The sequence below is a fragment of the Kryptolebias marmoratus genome, linkage group LG7 (assembly GCF_001649575.2).
Source record: "Kryptolebias marmoratus isolate JLee-2015 linkage group LG7, ASM164957v2, whole genome shotgun sequence".
Classification (NCBI taxonomy): Eukaryota; Metazoa; Chordata; class Actinopteri; order Cyprinodontiformes; family Rivulidae; genus Kryptolebias; species Kryptolebias marmoratus.
Genome location: NC_051436.1, coordinates 5,111,825 through 5,127,723, shown reverse-complemented (window position 1 = coordinate 5,127,723; position 15,899 = coordinate 5,111,825). Strand labels below are relative to the sequence as shown.

General features: G+C 37.1%; 1 protein-coding gene across 1 annotated transcript in view; it reads left to right on the top strand.

Moving 5' to 3' along the window:
- sema4f (sema domain, immunoglobulin domain (Ig), transmembrane domain (TM) and short cytoplasmic domain, (semaphorin) 4F) overlaps window positions 1-15,899 on the top strand; it is a 56,286-nt gene that overhangs the window by 27,939 nt on the left and 12,448 nt on the right. The gene's annotated exons all lie outside the window — the stretch shown is intronic.

Sequence of the window (15,899 nt, the reverse complement as noted above, 5' to 3'; positions counted from 1 at the left end):
ACTGATCTATTGTTATGACATAATGATACATACACACGCTCTGATCTTTTTGGATGAATGCTTTATTGATGCATGACTGTGTGTGTGTAGCAGGTGTGGCTCTGAAGTCATTCAACACACCAAAAGTAGACAGTTCATGACTTCAAACACGGACTGACTCTCATGTGATCTTTGTTCTTGTTCTATGATTATTCTTTATAATTTAGCCTCACCCAAATCATTATACTGCAGAAGTTTTATAATGGCTTGGATCATTCGATTTCTTCTGAAGTTAATGTTTTAAAGCATGTCCTACCAAATTAAAATTTCAGATACATGAGTTTAAACTACATATTATGCCTGGTAACAGTATTTTATATCCATCACCACTATGATCCATCATCAGAGTGGCATTTATTGGTATTTGATAAGTATTTCCTCATGTGACGTTCAGCTTGGAAAAAACACTGATGTCCAGTGCAGAGATGCATGATGGGCGACGCTCTATCTGCTTTTCCGATCTGGGCTCTTCATCCTGGGAGTTGCCTGCATGACAAATATCAGCTCTGCAGAAACACAGAAGACTTTAATACTCATTTCACAAGAACAGAGCAGTTAACCCATTGACCTTTGCTGCCATATATCACATTAGACACATGAACTGAAGCATAACTGCACTACCTGCAGAAGCAGGCTCAGGAAACGACTCTGGTTTAATCAATCCCTGTGCTTAATATTTCTCATGTCAGCAGGTTTGTGCCTTATTGCACTGCACGAATAAAGTAACATATAAGTCTGTATTAATATTGCAATATGCCAGTATGTATTTTTTTGTGTTTTGCTGGACAAGCATTCAGTTTGGATTATTGTAAATCAGATGAGTTTATAAGTAAAATACAAATTTCCTTCTTTCTGGGATTAGAAACCATTGCACAATAATGCTGTTTGAATACAAGAAAAAGTAAAACAAGACTCTTTAAATAAAAACTGAGCTCATTAAAAATGTTTTTTTTTAAAGGCAAGCACATAGTCCCTGTTTGAGGTCTGAAATCTGGCCAATAAATTTGACAAAACGTCTGAAACTTAATTCAGTTTTGGAACAAATCCTAACCATTTGGGTCCATTCTACAATCAATCAATCAATCAATCAAATTTTATTTGTATAGCACATTTCAGCAGCAAGGCATTTCAAGGTGCTTTACATAATTAAAAAACAAAATAAAAACAGCATGTGACAATGAATAAACAGTAAGAAAGAGACAAACATCAAAAACCCGTACTCTACAGAGTATCTTATGTGGAAATCATCCAAGCCACTCTATACCCAGTAATTTTGTTTATCTTTGATAATAATATTACCCCAGTCTTGAGTCTTTCTGCTTAGCTGATTAAAATTCCTGCTTGCTGTTCAACACAGATCTGAACCTGGCGTTGGTTTTCTTATCAACTGTTTCCTATGAGTCAACTTATTATCTCTAACTTTAAATTTTTCCGCAGTACTAGTTAACCTAAAGTGAATCATCAATTTATTAAAACGAGCCTCATGAACAGTAGAGTACATATTAAGCTTTTCCAACACTGTAGAGGCTGAATATCTGTTATATTGAAGTTTGGTTAGATATTTTAAATATGATTTCACTGTGGTTGTTACTCTCTTTGCTTCTGTCTGTGTTTCTCCCTCCTATGGAGCTTCAATTTTGTGATCGAGTGGTTGGCTAAATAGTTTATACCGCTGATCAGACGCTCTGAGTGAGAGGGATAGTGAACTGTTAACAAATGCAATTTAAAAGAGCATCAAACAAACTGGGTGCCAGCTGACCCTGAAAAAGCTGCCAAGTGTGGCAGGAAGGATGGATGGAAGCAGCAAAGAAGGAATCAAGGCATTTGGATTTTTTTTTTCTAACAAGAAGCATGAAATGCTCTTTTTTTCTGCCTCCCTGTTTTGGAACATGGTGAGCTTTTTAGCAGCAAGGTCACTCCTCTATCTCACAGACGCTCGCAGATACTGGTACCGAATTATCAGCTGAAGCTTGTGAGGATTTATCAGGCTGTATGGAAATGTGATCACGGATCAAATAGGGCATCATGTTTACCTCAGCGTCTGCTGAGAGCTGCTGGTGTGAAACCATTTGTATAAATACACAGACAGCCACTTGCTGAGGTGTGGGTTTGGTTTTAACTCATACACATACAGCAAATGAGTTTGGACTGTTTGACCCAATACGGAAGAGGTAAAGTATTTTTGTAATGTGAGAAAGAGAACCAGAGCCTCTGAAACAATTGTTCTCTTTGTCTTTGCCTTTTAAGGCAGAATTCATGATGAGCACCAGCCATTGTACCTGGACAGAGGCCAGCTTTTATTTATAAGAACAAGAAGGATTTACACCAGCTGCCAAGGCAATATCATAAACTTTAATAGATTTTAATGATTTATTTTTTCATTTGCAGTGCATTCGAGCTTAAAACACTGAGCAGGAAACTTGTTCGGATGGCAGTAATGAAGGCTTTATGCATATTTGCCCACACATCCCCTCAGTGTTAGCCTTTTAGCTTGTGGTTAAATGTTGACAGCTTTGATCTGTGGTCTGTGTCAGCAACCAAATTCAGCTCAACACACTGCCTGCTTTGTGCTGTGTCAAAAATAGACCTAAACCCAGACATCATGAGTACAGCAAGTGTATGCTGTTTTCAGGCCATATTTTAGATCAGTGGTGTCCAGTCCTGGTCCAGGAGGGCCACTATCCTGCATGTTTTAGGTGTTTTTCTGCTTTGACACACCTGATCTGAATTACTGAATGATTAACAGGCTTCTGCAGAACTTAAAGACCTGCTGAAGAGCAGAGAAACAACTAAAACATGCAGGATAGAGACTGGACACCACTGCTTTAGATGGTGGTTTTGAATAAACCTTTATCTTATAAAAAAACACCTAACATAAGATACCTGTGCAAGACAGCTTTTAAGTACAAATTCAGAGTTATAAGCTCGACTTTTAAAGGAAAGTTTATTAGTTTAACCTTTTCTCATCCATCCATTTTCTATTCTTGCTTGATCCTGTACAGAGTCGCAGGGAGCTGGAGCTGATTTCCAGCTATTATTGGACAATATAACTATTTATATATATATATATATAACTATTCATGCACTCATCTAGGGTCAACTAACCCTAAAAACATAATACAAGATTATAACATGACACCTAAAATTTAAACAAAATCTTTTAAATGCTAACATTATTCAGAAAAACAACAATTTTATAAAAGTATCACGCATGATATAAATTGTTTGACATAAAATACCACATTTAATTAAAAATATATCTTTTAAATGAAGTTTAATATTAGAGCAAAAGACACTGACAGATGGTTAGGAACAGCAGAGTGACTTAAATGTTATCAAACCTAAATTTAAATAAACGATTAGCATCTACGTTTCTTATGGTTACATTTTACACTGTACAGTAGTCTGCATGTGGAAAAATGGTACAAAGACATTTGATAAGCTTGAATTTTTCAGTCATGAGTCTGTTGTCCTCTCCAGGGCTTTGATTGAAAAAAAAAAGAAATCCTTCAATACCAGTGGAGAATACATCTTTTCATAAAAGCCCAACACCATTTGTTGACAGAAATTACACTTTTAAACAAGAAATAGGAGACAAAAGTCCTGTTTAATTGTGACTGGCGTCTTAGCTAAAACCATTGAAGCCAAAGACGACACATGGTGGAAATGTGGTCCATGGAAACGTGTTTATGACACCATTGGAGGTTTAGGTTGTAAGATTCAGGATGTGGGGTCACCTGGCATGTGTGTGTTTTTGTGGTTTGCCTAAATGACTCCATGGATGGAAATGTTTTTTTCCTCAACCATGTGGGAGGTAGAACATTTAGGGTTTCCATTATTGTTAAAATGACACATGCAGGATCAGTGTGTTTCCATAAGTTTTACTTTAAACACTTACTTTAAACATACATAAAAAATATGTTTTCCATTAGAAAAGTTGTGATCAACTAAATAAGTAAAGGAGAATTCATAGAGACTCAGAAGAAAAGAAATATAAAAGAGTATTTACTTAACTGCAACAATACAAAAGTACAACAATTTACAAACGGGTGATAAGTAAAGAGTTTTACCTAGTGGGTTGCTTCCATGTATTTTCCTCTTATTTGAGGGTATGGTAAGGTTAATTATCAAAAATTTGCAAAAACAATTAATTTATTAAAAAAATTGAAGTGTTGCTTTGACTGTTGGCGGCGCAATGAGAAAATTGAAACTCTTTAATCATGAAGGTCGGATTTTTTGATGACTTAAATCAGACGTCTGATATGAATGAGTTTCACTGCTTATTGGTGGAAAATGGAAACAGCTCTTGCCTCTTGACCTTGACTCTTCCTCACCCCAGGAATGTTCCTCCAATTTACATCTTGCTGAGACACAATGAGATCACTATTAAGGAGCTGACCTTTGACCTCCAACTCTAATCTGAGTGACATGGTTACCTGTTAGCCTCTTTTAATTGTGGTTGATTGTGTTTGTGCCATTTGATTGTCAAACAAAGTCATCCTCTGTCTTTCGTGCTTTTGTTCATTTCTGATGAGGTGAACGTCTAACTAACTAAGACTGCCAAGGTTGTAAAGTTATAAGAGATGATTATAAGTCTAACAAATTAACATGCCATCTTGGATTGACTGGAATCACTAGAAGGAAAAATACATTTTATAGCACTACAAAACTAGATACTCATATTTTGATATTTCATCTAACTCTAATAAAGAATAAGGTCCTTTTATTTAGACGTGTACAGAAACATTAAAAATTTTTTACAACCACTGTGTAGGACAAGCATACACTCACATGATTTTATTAAAACAACAAAACAATTATGTTCTAAATGGTGGGAAATAATGTGAAAATGTGACATTTTTGTTAGTTTTCATGCAGGCGAATGAAGAATATTAGGATAAATATGCAAACATTAACTATCTAAAATAATTCAGGTCACCTGCATCAGGTATAGACCAACACTACACCGGCAGTGAACAGAAAATGGCCTTTGTTAAATGTTAAACCACATTAGGGAGAAATGAGACAAAGGAACTCACACTTGCTGCTTCCTGTGACCAATATGAGTCTGATGTTTCAGGAATTACTTGTGGTATCTGTATTTTGTGTGTAGTCTTCGTAAGAAAAACACGATTTTTAGTTAGTATTGCATGCAGTTTGGCAAGACAGACTTATTGGTACATGCACACTACCTTGCATGTTGCTGCAACCAAACTAGGGTATATAAATATGTGTTTACCTGAGTATATATAAGTTCATCCATGTGTGCAGATGTGTGCACAGTTTATAAATCACCTCTGGTCCGTCTCTGCTGGTGTTTCTGTGTGTTTTGTTGTGTTTCCTGTTAAGACCAAAGGGTTAATTTCACAGTACTCAGTTTTTTTTTTTTTGCCTGAATAAACCTCTGTCTTTTATGCTGTTTGCCTTTGTCTGTTCAGTCTTCTGTTGTTTCACCAGCACCGGAGAGAAAACATCTGTAAAATTACTCAAGTGAGCACGAAACGCAAGCTGTGTGTCCCATCAGTCAAAACGCAAAATGTTGTTTGTTTTTCACTTTCATATTCTCAAAAGGTTGCTTGACGCAACTCACTGCAAGCAACGACACTGAATTCACACACTTAGCTTTTAGGACTTTAAAAACTAAATAAATTATTGATTACTTTATGCAGATTTTATGTTGTAATAATTCTCGTTCAGGAATCAAAAAGAGTAGGACCAGCTGGAAAAAAACAGTACATAAAGGGATACTTTAAACTTTATAATGATTTGGTTCATGTAGGTGTTATTTTATAAACCTTTTCACATCCGTCAATTTTGCATTACATGAAATTCAGCGATTATTTGTGAGTGCAAACATCAATGGTAGCAGATAGCTGCATCTGAAGTTCTTCCTGCCCAATAAAAATCTTGCAATAAAAAACTGTCAGCAGTTTTAAGGTTTATGAAAAAGCATTTCTTCTAACTGCTATAAAATGTTTTGACATTATCGAAATTCTTGGTCCCACTTAGACTAACCATTATCTTGTTAATCTGCTCAAAACTAACTGTATTTTTACAAATTCAAGTTATTCAAGAGCTGCCCACAACTGATAAGACATAAATGGTTTATAAACTACACAAAAAAAATCACATTTAAAAGATATGAGCTATCATTTTGACCATTGTTGACCTATTTTCAGTCACTTTGTGTCCGTGAGTAAACAAAAGCATGTGATAGTTGGCAGTCGTTCACAGATTTAGTTTACAACTTTTTTTAATTTAAAGGATACATTAACCATCGATATGAGAAAAAAAATGAATTGTTTTTTGACCTCTCTTTCTGATATAGCAGTGAGTACCTTTAAAAGCTGCTCATTGACCTTATCAGCAATAATGCGGCACGCTGGAATAATAAGGTTTTTAAGTATTTTAAGTTGAAAGACACAGCAGAGGTCAACATTCTGGAATAGACTCCTTGACAATCGCACTGAGGCTGCAGTCTGCCTTCTGACTCCACAAAGAACAAGATGTTTCAAACAAATAGAGAACAACTTCACTGGTGCAGCAGATGTTATGTCTGCTCTGGCTCCTTTTGGCTTCTGAGACAAAGATTTTCTCCTTGTTTAGACTGGATCCAGCACCCAGAAACCTGACCGCAGAGGCAGATGAGCACCTTTGTTTAAAACTTGTTACTGTATGAAACTTTTCAGAGCGATTTAATGGTGGTTCAGTCCTTCATGTTCAGCCAGCTTTAAAGGTCAGACCTGTGGATATATTTTTGTTATCACCTGCTGTTATCATTGAAACTTGCAGAAAATAATCATTGGATGCATACCTACAAACTGACCCTAGAAAACACAATAATGGCTATAATTCAGTCAATTTTTCAGATGTTGAGCTAAAATTTAAAGTGGTTGTAGATGAGAGTTATTCACAAACCATACTCCAAAAGCGACTCGTTGCACAAGATCTTTGGTTAAAACTTCAGCATTACCTATTGGAGTCAAACTTGTTTGTCTGTTAGCAACATATCTCATAAAGCACTGGATGGATTTTAATTGAATGTACATTTACAACAGCTAAACTTGGAGTCAATCCTATTCAATGGCTGCCACAGCTAATTTACTTGTGTTTACACAGAAATGGCCATTACCTGGTGAGTTTTACAGCTATTAACCTAAAATTTGATGTGGTAGTTGCTGAGAGTTGTTCACAACAGATGCTCAAGATATTGCATGAGATTGCGCATAATTTTATTCTCAAGGTTTGATGAAAATGGTCAGCAGTTATTTTACAGATTTATTATTCCGCTGGAAAGTTTCCCAAGATACAAAATATGCAGCAACACGTCTGTGTTATTTAGCAGTACAGTTTTACTTACTGTAAGAGGAAAATAGCCCAAACGTTTTAACTTGATGACTCACTGCTACGGAAGTCGAGTTTCTCATTCACACAGGGTTTTATTTACACACACTTCTGAATGCTGCCGGCATCCAGCTTCTAAACCAACACACATGCTAATCCTGCAGGGCACGGGCGAATTTAGGGCAAGCCTGATTAGTAGTGCTACCGCTTATCACCCACAGCCAGAGGGAGAGGGGATGGGGGTGGGAGAGATGCTGGGAAAATTGGGGGAGTAAGTGGAGGAGGTGGTGGGAGGCTGCGAGCAGGAAGGTGGAGGCGAGGGAATTGAACATATGGCATTATGGACTCACCTAAATTCATCCAGATATAAACACACAAATGTTATCCCCATCGCATCCCAAAAGGAAAAAGGGATAATAGAAAAAGAAACACAGATATGGAAGAGGAAAAGTACCAGAGCAGAAAATAAAAATAATAAAATGTGCAATCAGCTTTCTTCTCTTCGTTCTTTCCTCTTTTTTTTTTTGTTTTCTTTCTGATTCTTTGTTCACTTCCTCATTTCTCCTCTCTCAACCGTTCCCCCCATGGCTCATAATCCTCCCCTTCCCGTTGGACCTGAGTGATGTGCATGTGACGCTGCCGCCTTTTAAGCAGAACCTCAAAGGAGAGGCCAACGCAGAGTATCAGGGTCATTTAGCCTTTTTTGATGTCTTCACTTCTGAGTAGAGAGAAGGACGGCCTGAGTGGAACCGGGCACCAGTCTTTCAAGTGTGGCACTTATTAACAAAGGGTTTATGAGCTGTGACTAATGGCTTCTTCCTCGGCTCAAACATGTTTCGGCTTCTTGTTGCATCACTGCAGAAGGATGGAAGGGAACAGGTTGCTTTTGTGTTGCAGGAAGAAAATTCTTTCGGTTGCTCACCTGGAATGTGAGTCGAATGTTTGCACACAAAACTGACGTAAAATCACAATAATGTAGTTTCCTTTCATGTAATACAGAACTTAGAGCGGGAGAACATGAATGTGCAGCATAATTACACTTCCCAGTCATGTAGGAAAAATTATTTTTGGAGATATGTTTATTGAGTTTGACTTTCTTGAAAGTTTTGTTTATGACTTGAGTCACACTGGGCTGCAACTGTTGGCAATTTTTGGAGAAAATTGCAAGAGAATACCTAAATTCTCCGCTCAGTTATTAGTTGTGACCAGCGACCTGCATTTTGTGCAGCCAGTTTTTGAAAATCCTGGTTGACTTTTTTATGCATGGCTTACAAAACTGTGTCTAAAGTGTTTTGTCGCCCATCTCGGTCCACATTGTACTCACCTTGGCAACTGCCTCCACGTTTATGATTTATTCTATGGGAGTGCACTTTTGAAGTGAGGATAGGCAGATTTGGACGAGTTTTTATTAACAATTATCATTCACAGTATATTCCATATTTTATTAAATCTTCTGTTTTTGGATGAGCTGAACTTTTCCCCAAGTTTTTAATTTCCCCACTTTACCCTTGAGCAACCCAAAAAAGAAAAATAAGAAAAAAGTATAATTTAATAAATTGCACTCAAACTGCAGTGCTGTTAAACACGCCCTGTTTCACAGGGTTTGTGGTTTTTCTCAGTTTGCTGCTTTTTAATCCAAAAGCTTTTACAGGAAAAACTGTTTTTCTCATGCAGATGTAGTTTCTTTGGTTTGTATTATGTTCTCGCCACAATTAAAGTCTTACAAGCTCTTACTTTAGATGTGATGACATTTTCAGACATGCTGTAATGCAGGCAACACTTTGCTGTGGATTTAATATGTCTCACTCAACAAATAAATAATACTGCAAGGCAAAAAACTTTGGTTTAAGACCCTGTAAAGTTTGACCAAGCAGCTAAGTGTCCTTGTTGATATTTTTATTTAGCATTTCAAGCCATATTGTTAAAAAACTGTGCCGTTTGTGTTATTATTTAAAGAGTCTAACATTCGTTTTAATCTTGTGGTTTTGCACCTGCAGGGATATGATTATTTTCAATTTGCTTTCTGTTCAGATGTTGTCTCGATAAGAAACATTTATGCAGAAAATGTGTCACTGATTTTTGTAGCTTTCAGGTTTGTAGCAGCTAATTCTCACAGGAGCTAAAAGATGAACAGAATGTGATGGTTTGTGTTTTCCGGGTCTTTATTTTACCTTTTATGTGCAAATCTTATTTTCAGACTCTGTTTCGGGGGTTTTAAGGTTTTGTACTTTAGAGGTTTTGTGTTAGAATTTAAAATGAAAGTGCATTAAAGACTTAAAATGACCAACTACTACAAGTGGAAGGTTGTTTATCTCTATTTAACTTTTTTTTGTCACATACACACAAAATTTAGACTTTTTTTCTCAGCAGAATGCTACAGAAGAATATGTTTGCCACATGAAGATGCTGGGTAATCCATTTAAGTTTTTTAGGTTTTTATTTTCAATTCTTAAACCCATTTATTAAAAGAAACTGTCTGCGTCTTTCTCTTTAACTTTACCACAGTGTGGAAGCAGCACTCGAGGCAGGATATGCTTAAATAGTTGACTTTTGTCATCAGTCACAGCAGAGACAATGAGCCACTTAGAAACAAAAAAACGATGTTAACCAAACACAAACAAACACAGTTTCATTGTTTAGATGCTGTAACAGAACCTGTATTTTCCTTGTTGTAAATTACATTCAAAATTACCCACCATGGATAAAGAATCATCATGTTTGTGCAGCTAAATGGAGCAGAAATGTCTGGTTTCCTGTTGTTTTTAAATTTTAAATACTAGAAATGCATCAGACATATTTATTTTTGACATAATGTTTGCACATAGGGGCTTCTAGCCAAGTTAGAGACTGACTTTAAAATGCCTTGTTCCTTTAAAAACTGTCAATTTTTTTCATGAAATAAGTCAGTATATTTCCATTTGCTTTCATAATTTTAGTCTCTAAATTAACATCTTGTCATTGTTCTGGTGGTCCTTCTGCAAGGAATGAGTAAATATTAGTTCAGGTTTTATATTTCACCCTTTCAGCTCCACTTTTTGAATCAAACATGGTCACTTTTGGCTCTAAACAAGACTCCAAGCTTCAGAATGATCCCAAAGGGCTATATCCAGACTTTATATGCAGTCTAAATAAGTCATGGGCAATATTTAGATTTCCGAGAACCGTATTGATTCAGTTCTGTCAATCAAAGCTACTTATTGAACTAAAAAGAACTCTTCCTTAAGAAACTTAGAGGACCTAATAGACTATCTGCCTAAAATCTGCATGTTAACTTTGGAAATTCCTATAAGGACAACCCATTAACCCATTCTGGTGTTGATTCTCATTAATCCAGGTCATTGTATTCCTAGCAAAAATAATCCAAAACAACTGGACTTAATTTCTGATTCTTTAAGGCAATTTGCTTCTAATCTGAGGAGCTGTCTTAATTGAGAAAACAAAATGTTTAACCTGCTAGGCTTAGCACAGTTAGCATGCTAATTTATTTGTGTTTAAATGTATATTTATTGGTGATCTGAGGGTAAAAATGGAAGATAAAAGCCAACAATGTATTGTAGTCTCTTATGAAACTGATACATGATATTGCACTGACAGGAATTTTCAATATATCTGCAGCCCTAATGCACATTTATGTTGGTTTAAATGTCAGTCTGTTAATGGGTTTGCTCTCAGTCTGCTAAAAGCGTAGTGTAGTCCCTTAACCTCCTAACTAGTTTAGCCAAATTGTACAATTTAGACAAAGCTGCAGCTGCAAACATGAGAAATGGCATTGAGAGGCTGATAGTGGTAAAATGTGCGCCTGTGGGATTGTGGCGATCATGCAGCTGTGTCCTGTCTCACTGCAGGAGCTGAGTGTGTGTTTTCAGAGGTTGTGAGGGGGGTGGGGAAGCATGAGCACCTGCCTCCATCTTTTCTCTCCATTCCGTCAGTTTTGATTGACAGATGAAAGAGGGAGGTATATAATTTATCACTTCCCTCCTGGTCCCACAATGCCCCGCAGCCAGAGACCAAGGTTGGTCCCTCAGAGCAACAGTCAGTTTATTAAAATCTTAATGGACAACCCACAGACACCCACAGACACACACACTGTTGGTATCCCTCCCTGGAAGCCTCTCTGTCATGTTTAATGTATAATGAATGAATGATTCATGGCAGGGGAGAGAATTTTGTATTTTAAAACTACTTATTCCTTTATAACCACACCAGTCGATTTTTGCTTTAGATGTCAGTTTATTTATCTGCTTAATGTTAAAAAACATTGCCATTAACAGTTCTTTATTTCTATAGGCGAAATCAACATGCTGGTTCCTGTTTAAACTTCCTCCCAGTCATATCTGTGCACTGAAAATAAAACACCCTAAATGATTACTCAAGTTATATTTTTACTGTTTCTTGGTCCCAATATAAGGAGTGCATGCAGGAAATGATTCACAGCCTCAGTCATATTTAAAGCTGCTTCCATTGATTGAAAATGTATTTTCTTTGTTTAAAAGATTTTATTGTTACAGGAATCCGTATAAAATCTGCTCTGATGAATTTGAACACAATTTGTTTGGCATGATCACACCTGTGTAATAACAGGAAAAATATTGTATTTCTTTTCTTCATCAGAACCACTGTCATGTCCAGTTGGGAGTATTGCAATATTTTACATGCTTGCGTTTACATTCAGTAGACTTGATAACTGGATTTAAATGCCATATACAGGCATATTAATGTTGCATGTCTTTAAGTAAAAAAAAACCCAATAACAATTGGTGACCTAATGACTTTATCAAGTCGTGTCCTGTTTTGTTGTGGAATATTTTAACCTCTTATAGACTATTGTCACAAGTTTGACTCAAACCTCTTACTGTCCAAGGTGGCCACTAACACCTGTTGATGCATTTTCTGCACATACCAGGGATCATATTGGAAGCACTTTTTTGCACTTGGGACTGTGCAGCAAAGTGATTTTGCAGTTTTAAGCAGTATTTGAAATGCTGCAATGAAGGAACATCAATAATTGTACAGAAACGTATAGTAATTAATTGTGAATTAATCCCGGCAGTAAGTGGTTAACTCTTCGCCCCATTGTCTTCAAATAAAGAGCCAATGGGTGAGGTTACTGGGAATCAGGATTCAGCCTCACTACACTCTGTGCAGAGACACTTCACTGGTGCAGTTTGAGTCTCCAGCCATTAACTTCTTAGCACATTAATCTTCTTTACTCCCAACAGTGATGCATACATCTGAAAGATTATCACCTATAAATAAAACCCTGTCCAGCTGATGTTTGTTAGAACATGTGCCACTTTGTTAGATCTGTACACACACACACACACACACACATGAATGTATTAATGGAGGAAGAGGAAGCGCGCAGACGAGAGGTGAGACCTGATATGTGATGACCTGCAGGATTTGTCAGAGGGAATGCATTTATTCAACCTGCAGAGCATCCTCTGTTGCTTTGTGACACCTGTCAGATCAAATTTATTCACAAAGCTCTTCTAACAACCACCCTGCAAATGTCAGAGTGGAAGTAAAAGTAAAATGCACAAATAAAAAAAGAGCAGAAGTGGTATGCTTCTTGCAGAGTTATGTCTTTTTGTTTAGGTTTAGAGGTGTGACTGTGTGTAATAAGAGCAGATGATGCAGCTCTAGGAATCATCTCTCTACATTAGAGCGCACAGCAGGTGGTGGCATCATGCTCAAATGTGTGTGTGTGTGTGTGTGTGTGTGTGTGTCCTACACAGCCAGTGAGGACCAGTTCACAAGGACATGGCTTCAAATCTTGCCTTTGGCTCGTGTCACTAACACTCATGTCTACTTTGCTGCACATGAATGCATGCATGTATGTGTGTTAAAGTCCAGAACAAGATGATATAGGCTGTGGAATGAGACTGAGATAAATAGATGAAAAATTTAAAGGAGTGACAAATAGGAAAAAAACAAGTAAAAGGAAGGAGAGGACAGAGAAATCTGGTTTAATTTTCATCATCATTAATGTGAACTTAGTTCTTTATGGCAGATTGAAGGGGAAAGTGTTTAATTCAGTAGCTCGGGGTGTAAAACTGGATGAAGAACAGCACGCTCCTAAAACATTTAATCGGACATTTTATTGTACCACTCAACATCTCCGTCCTGACAGCGGCTGATTTCCAGGAAGTGCAGCCGGCCCCCTCTGCGGGCAAATAAGAGCCACTCTTGTGATATGTCAGCCTGGAGGTCTTTAGCTGAACAGATGGCTCCTCAGTGAACGAGGAATGACATTCATGTGAAATGTTACGAGAAACAGACACAGACTAACTGGATGATGGACACTGGATGGAGGCGATGGAGAGAAAATATCTATGATTGGGTTTCAGACAGATGTCGCTGTGTGTTGGGCTCTTTTTTCATTTCACAGAGAAACACAAGTGGACAGACAGACAGATGGCCTCTTAAGTGGAAAACCATGTCAGCACTGAGTGCTGTTTATCAGAAATATCCTTTGAGTCTCATCCGCTATAAAAGTAGCAGAAGATAATTGTGCTGGTTTTAGTTGACAGCAGTGAAATTAGATGTCATGTTCCCTTAAAGTCCATTTGAGCCATAATACAAAGGCTCCTCTAGGACTTTTCTTTTTTCAAGTAATTTTGTGGAATACATTAAGTTTTAACACATCTCTTCGTTGCCAGCTGTCCTCTTTTGGCAATCAAATCAATGTCCTTTGTTGCCTTTTTTTCTTTAGAATACTTTAATACTTTAAATGTGGTTTATATTCTCAGCAGGACTTGCAGAATAATACGAGGTGTGTGCTTGTGTGTCCTTTTATTTTTCCTTCATTATACCCTGCTATAACCTGCTCTTCTTTGAATGTGTGCACTACAAAGGAGACTGATGTTATACTAGTTTCGCCTTTTAGAATTTCTTCTCCTCTCTTTCAAACTAATCTTGAAGATTAAACCAAAGACCCGTAACTCTCAGCTCCAGTTACAGAGTCCTCCATTGTTTCTAATGTCACGCTGACCACTGACCTACTGCTGCACAATAACGGCATCCCCCTGGCTAAAAAAAGACCCAATAAACATAGTTATGAAGAGTGTGAATGGCCAAAACAAACAAAAAAGGTGAACTACCTTGAATGGTTGGCAGGACTATCAAGTGGTCGACTATAGTGGTTGCTTTGTTGCCAGCAGTAAAGTGAGTTCTCTGATGCAAACAAAAACAAAAAGACAACTTAATTTAGTGTTATCACCAACGGGAGCAATGCCACACAATTAAAATGTTTGCAGCTAAATGCTGTGAATTGCATTTTGGCACCATAAATAGACAGTAGGAGTGCTGCCAACACTGCTCGTCTTTCTTCTGCTGTTCTTCCTGTTTTCCATCAGGTTTTGGGTTCAGTCAGTGTTTTGTTCTACTTAATTAAGTTTTTAATGTTTTCCATTATATCACAGTGTTAGACTTTACATCAGTTAATATTGTTTTAAATTTGCAGCTCTGTTTCTTTCAATAATTTCTAACAGGTTTGCTTGAGCATAAATGGTTTATAGCAGCAAATTTTAGTGAGCAGAGATGGCTCATTTTTCAGTTTTTAATCAAATATTTCAGTAAATGTTTCCATGTTTGTAGATGTGATGATTAAAGCATTAATTTTTTAACGCAGACCCACATCTACACTGTGTTTAAACATGGGTGTGGGCCATGTTGGTGATATTAGTCATGATTCATTAAATAATTGAGCAGTGACTTATGAGTAATGTGTGATATCTGTTTGAGGTTAAATTACCACCTCATGCTCGACTGATTAGCATTAGCATTTAATCCTGTCTGATTTGTCACCTGTGGTTGTTGTGTTTGTGTCTTTCTTTGTTTGTGCTAAACTTGTATGTCTGAAGACTTGCTTCACCTTCTTTGGAAATGAGGCTGTTTGTGAATACTCTGTTCTGTCTTCGAGCACGTCTGGTCTTTTTCATAAATGCCTAAAAAGGTCAGAGTTGCAGTACTTAAAAAAAACAAAAAGCTGCTAATCTTTTCTCATTTTCACACACTGTAACACAGATGCTTTTAAAGTCTCAGAGCTCCAAAAGATGTTGAACACACAGCTGGGCTTTTCTCCTCTCAGCTGTTGTGGCATAAACACACACACACACACACACACTTGCACAAAACACACAAGGCTTTGTTGCAAAGAGGAAAGAGTAGGAGGGAGACGGACTGAGTGAGAGAGCAAACAAGAGCTGGAACTCGATTCAAAAGCTTCAGGGATTTGATTCATGTGATACTTTTCAGAGGAGATGAATATAGTTGATATTACACACCACATATTATGTAAAGACGAGTCTATTGTTTACTGTACATTATGATGATGCATTGTTTAGCTTGTTTCATTTCTCCCAAAGGAGTGAGATTTCATTTTGAATAAGGGCAAAGTATACAAAATAGATGCAAACAATCCAAAGGGATGTTCCAAACCAAACAGAGCAAATTCTCTGGCTCAGCTTTGTGAACTGAGCTGTGATGTGAATAAAACAGCAAAGAGAGGAAAA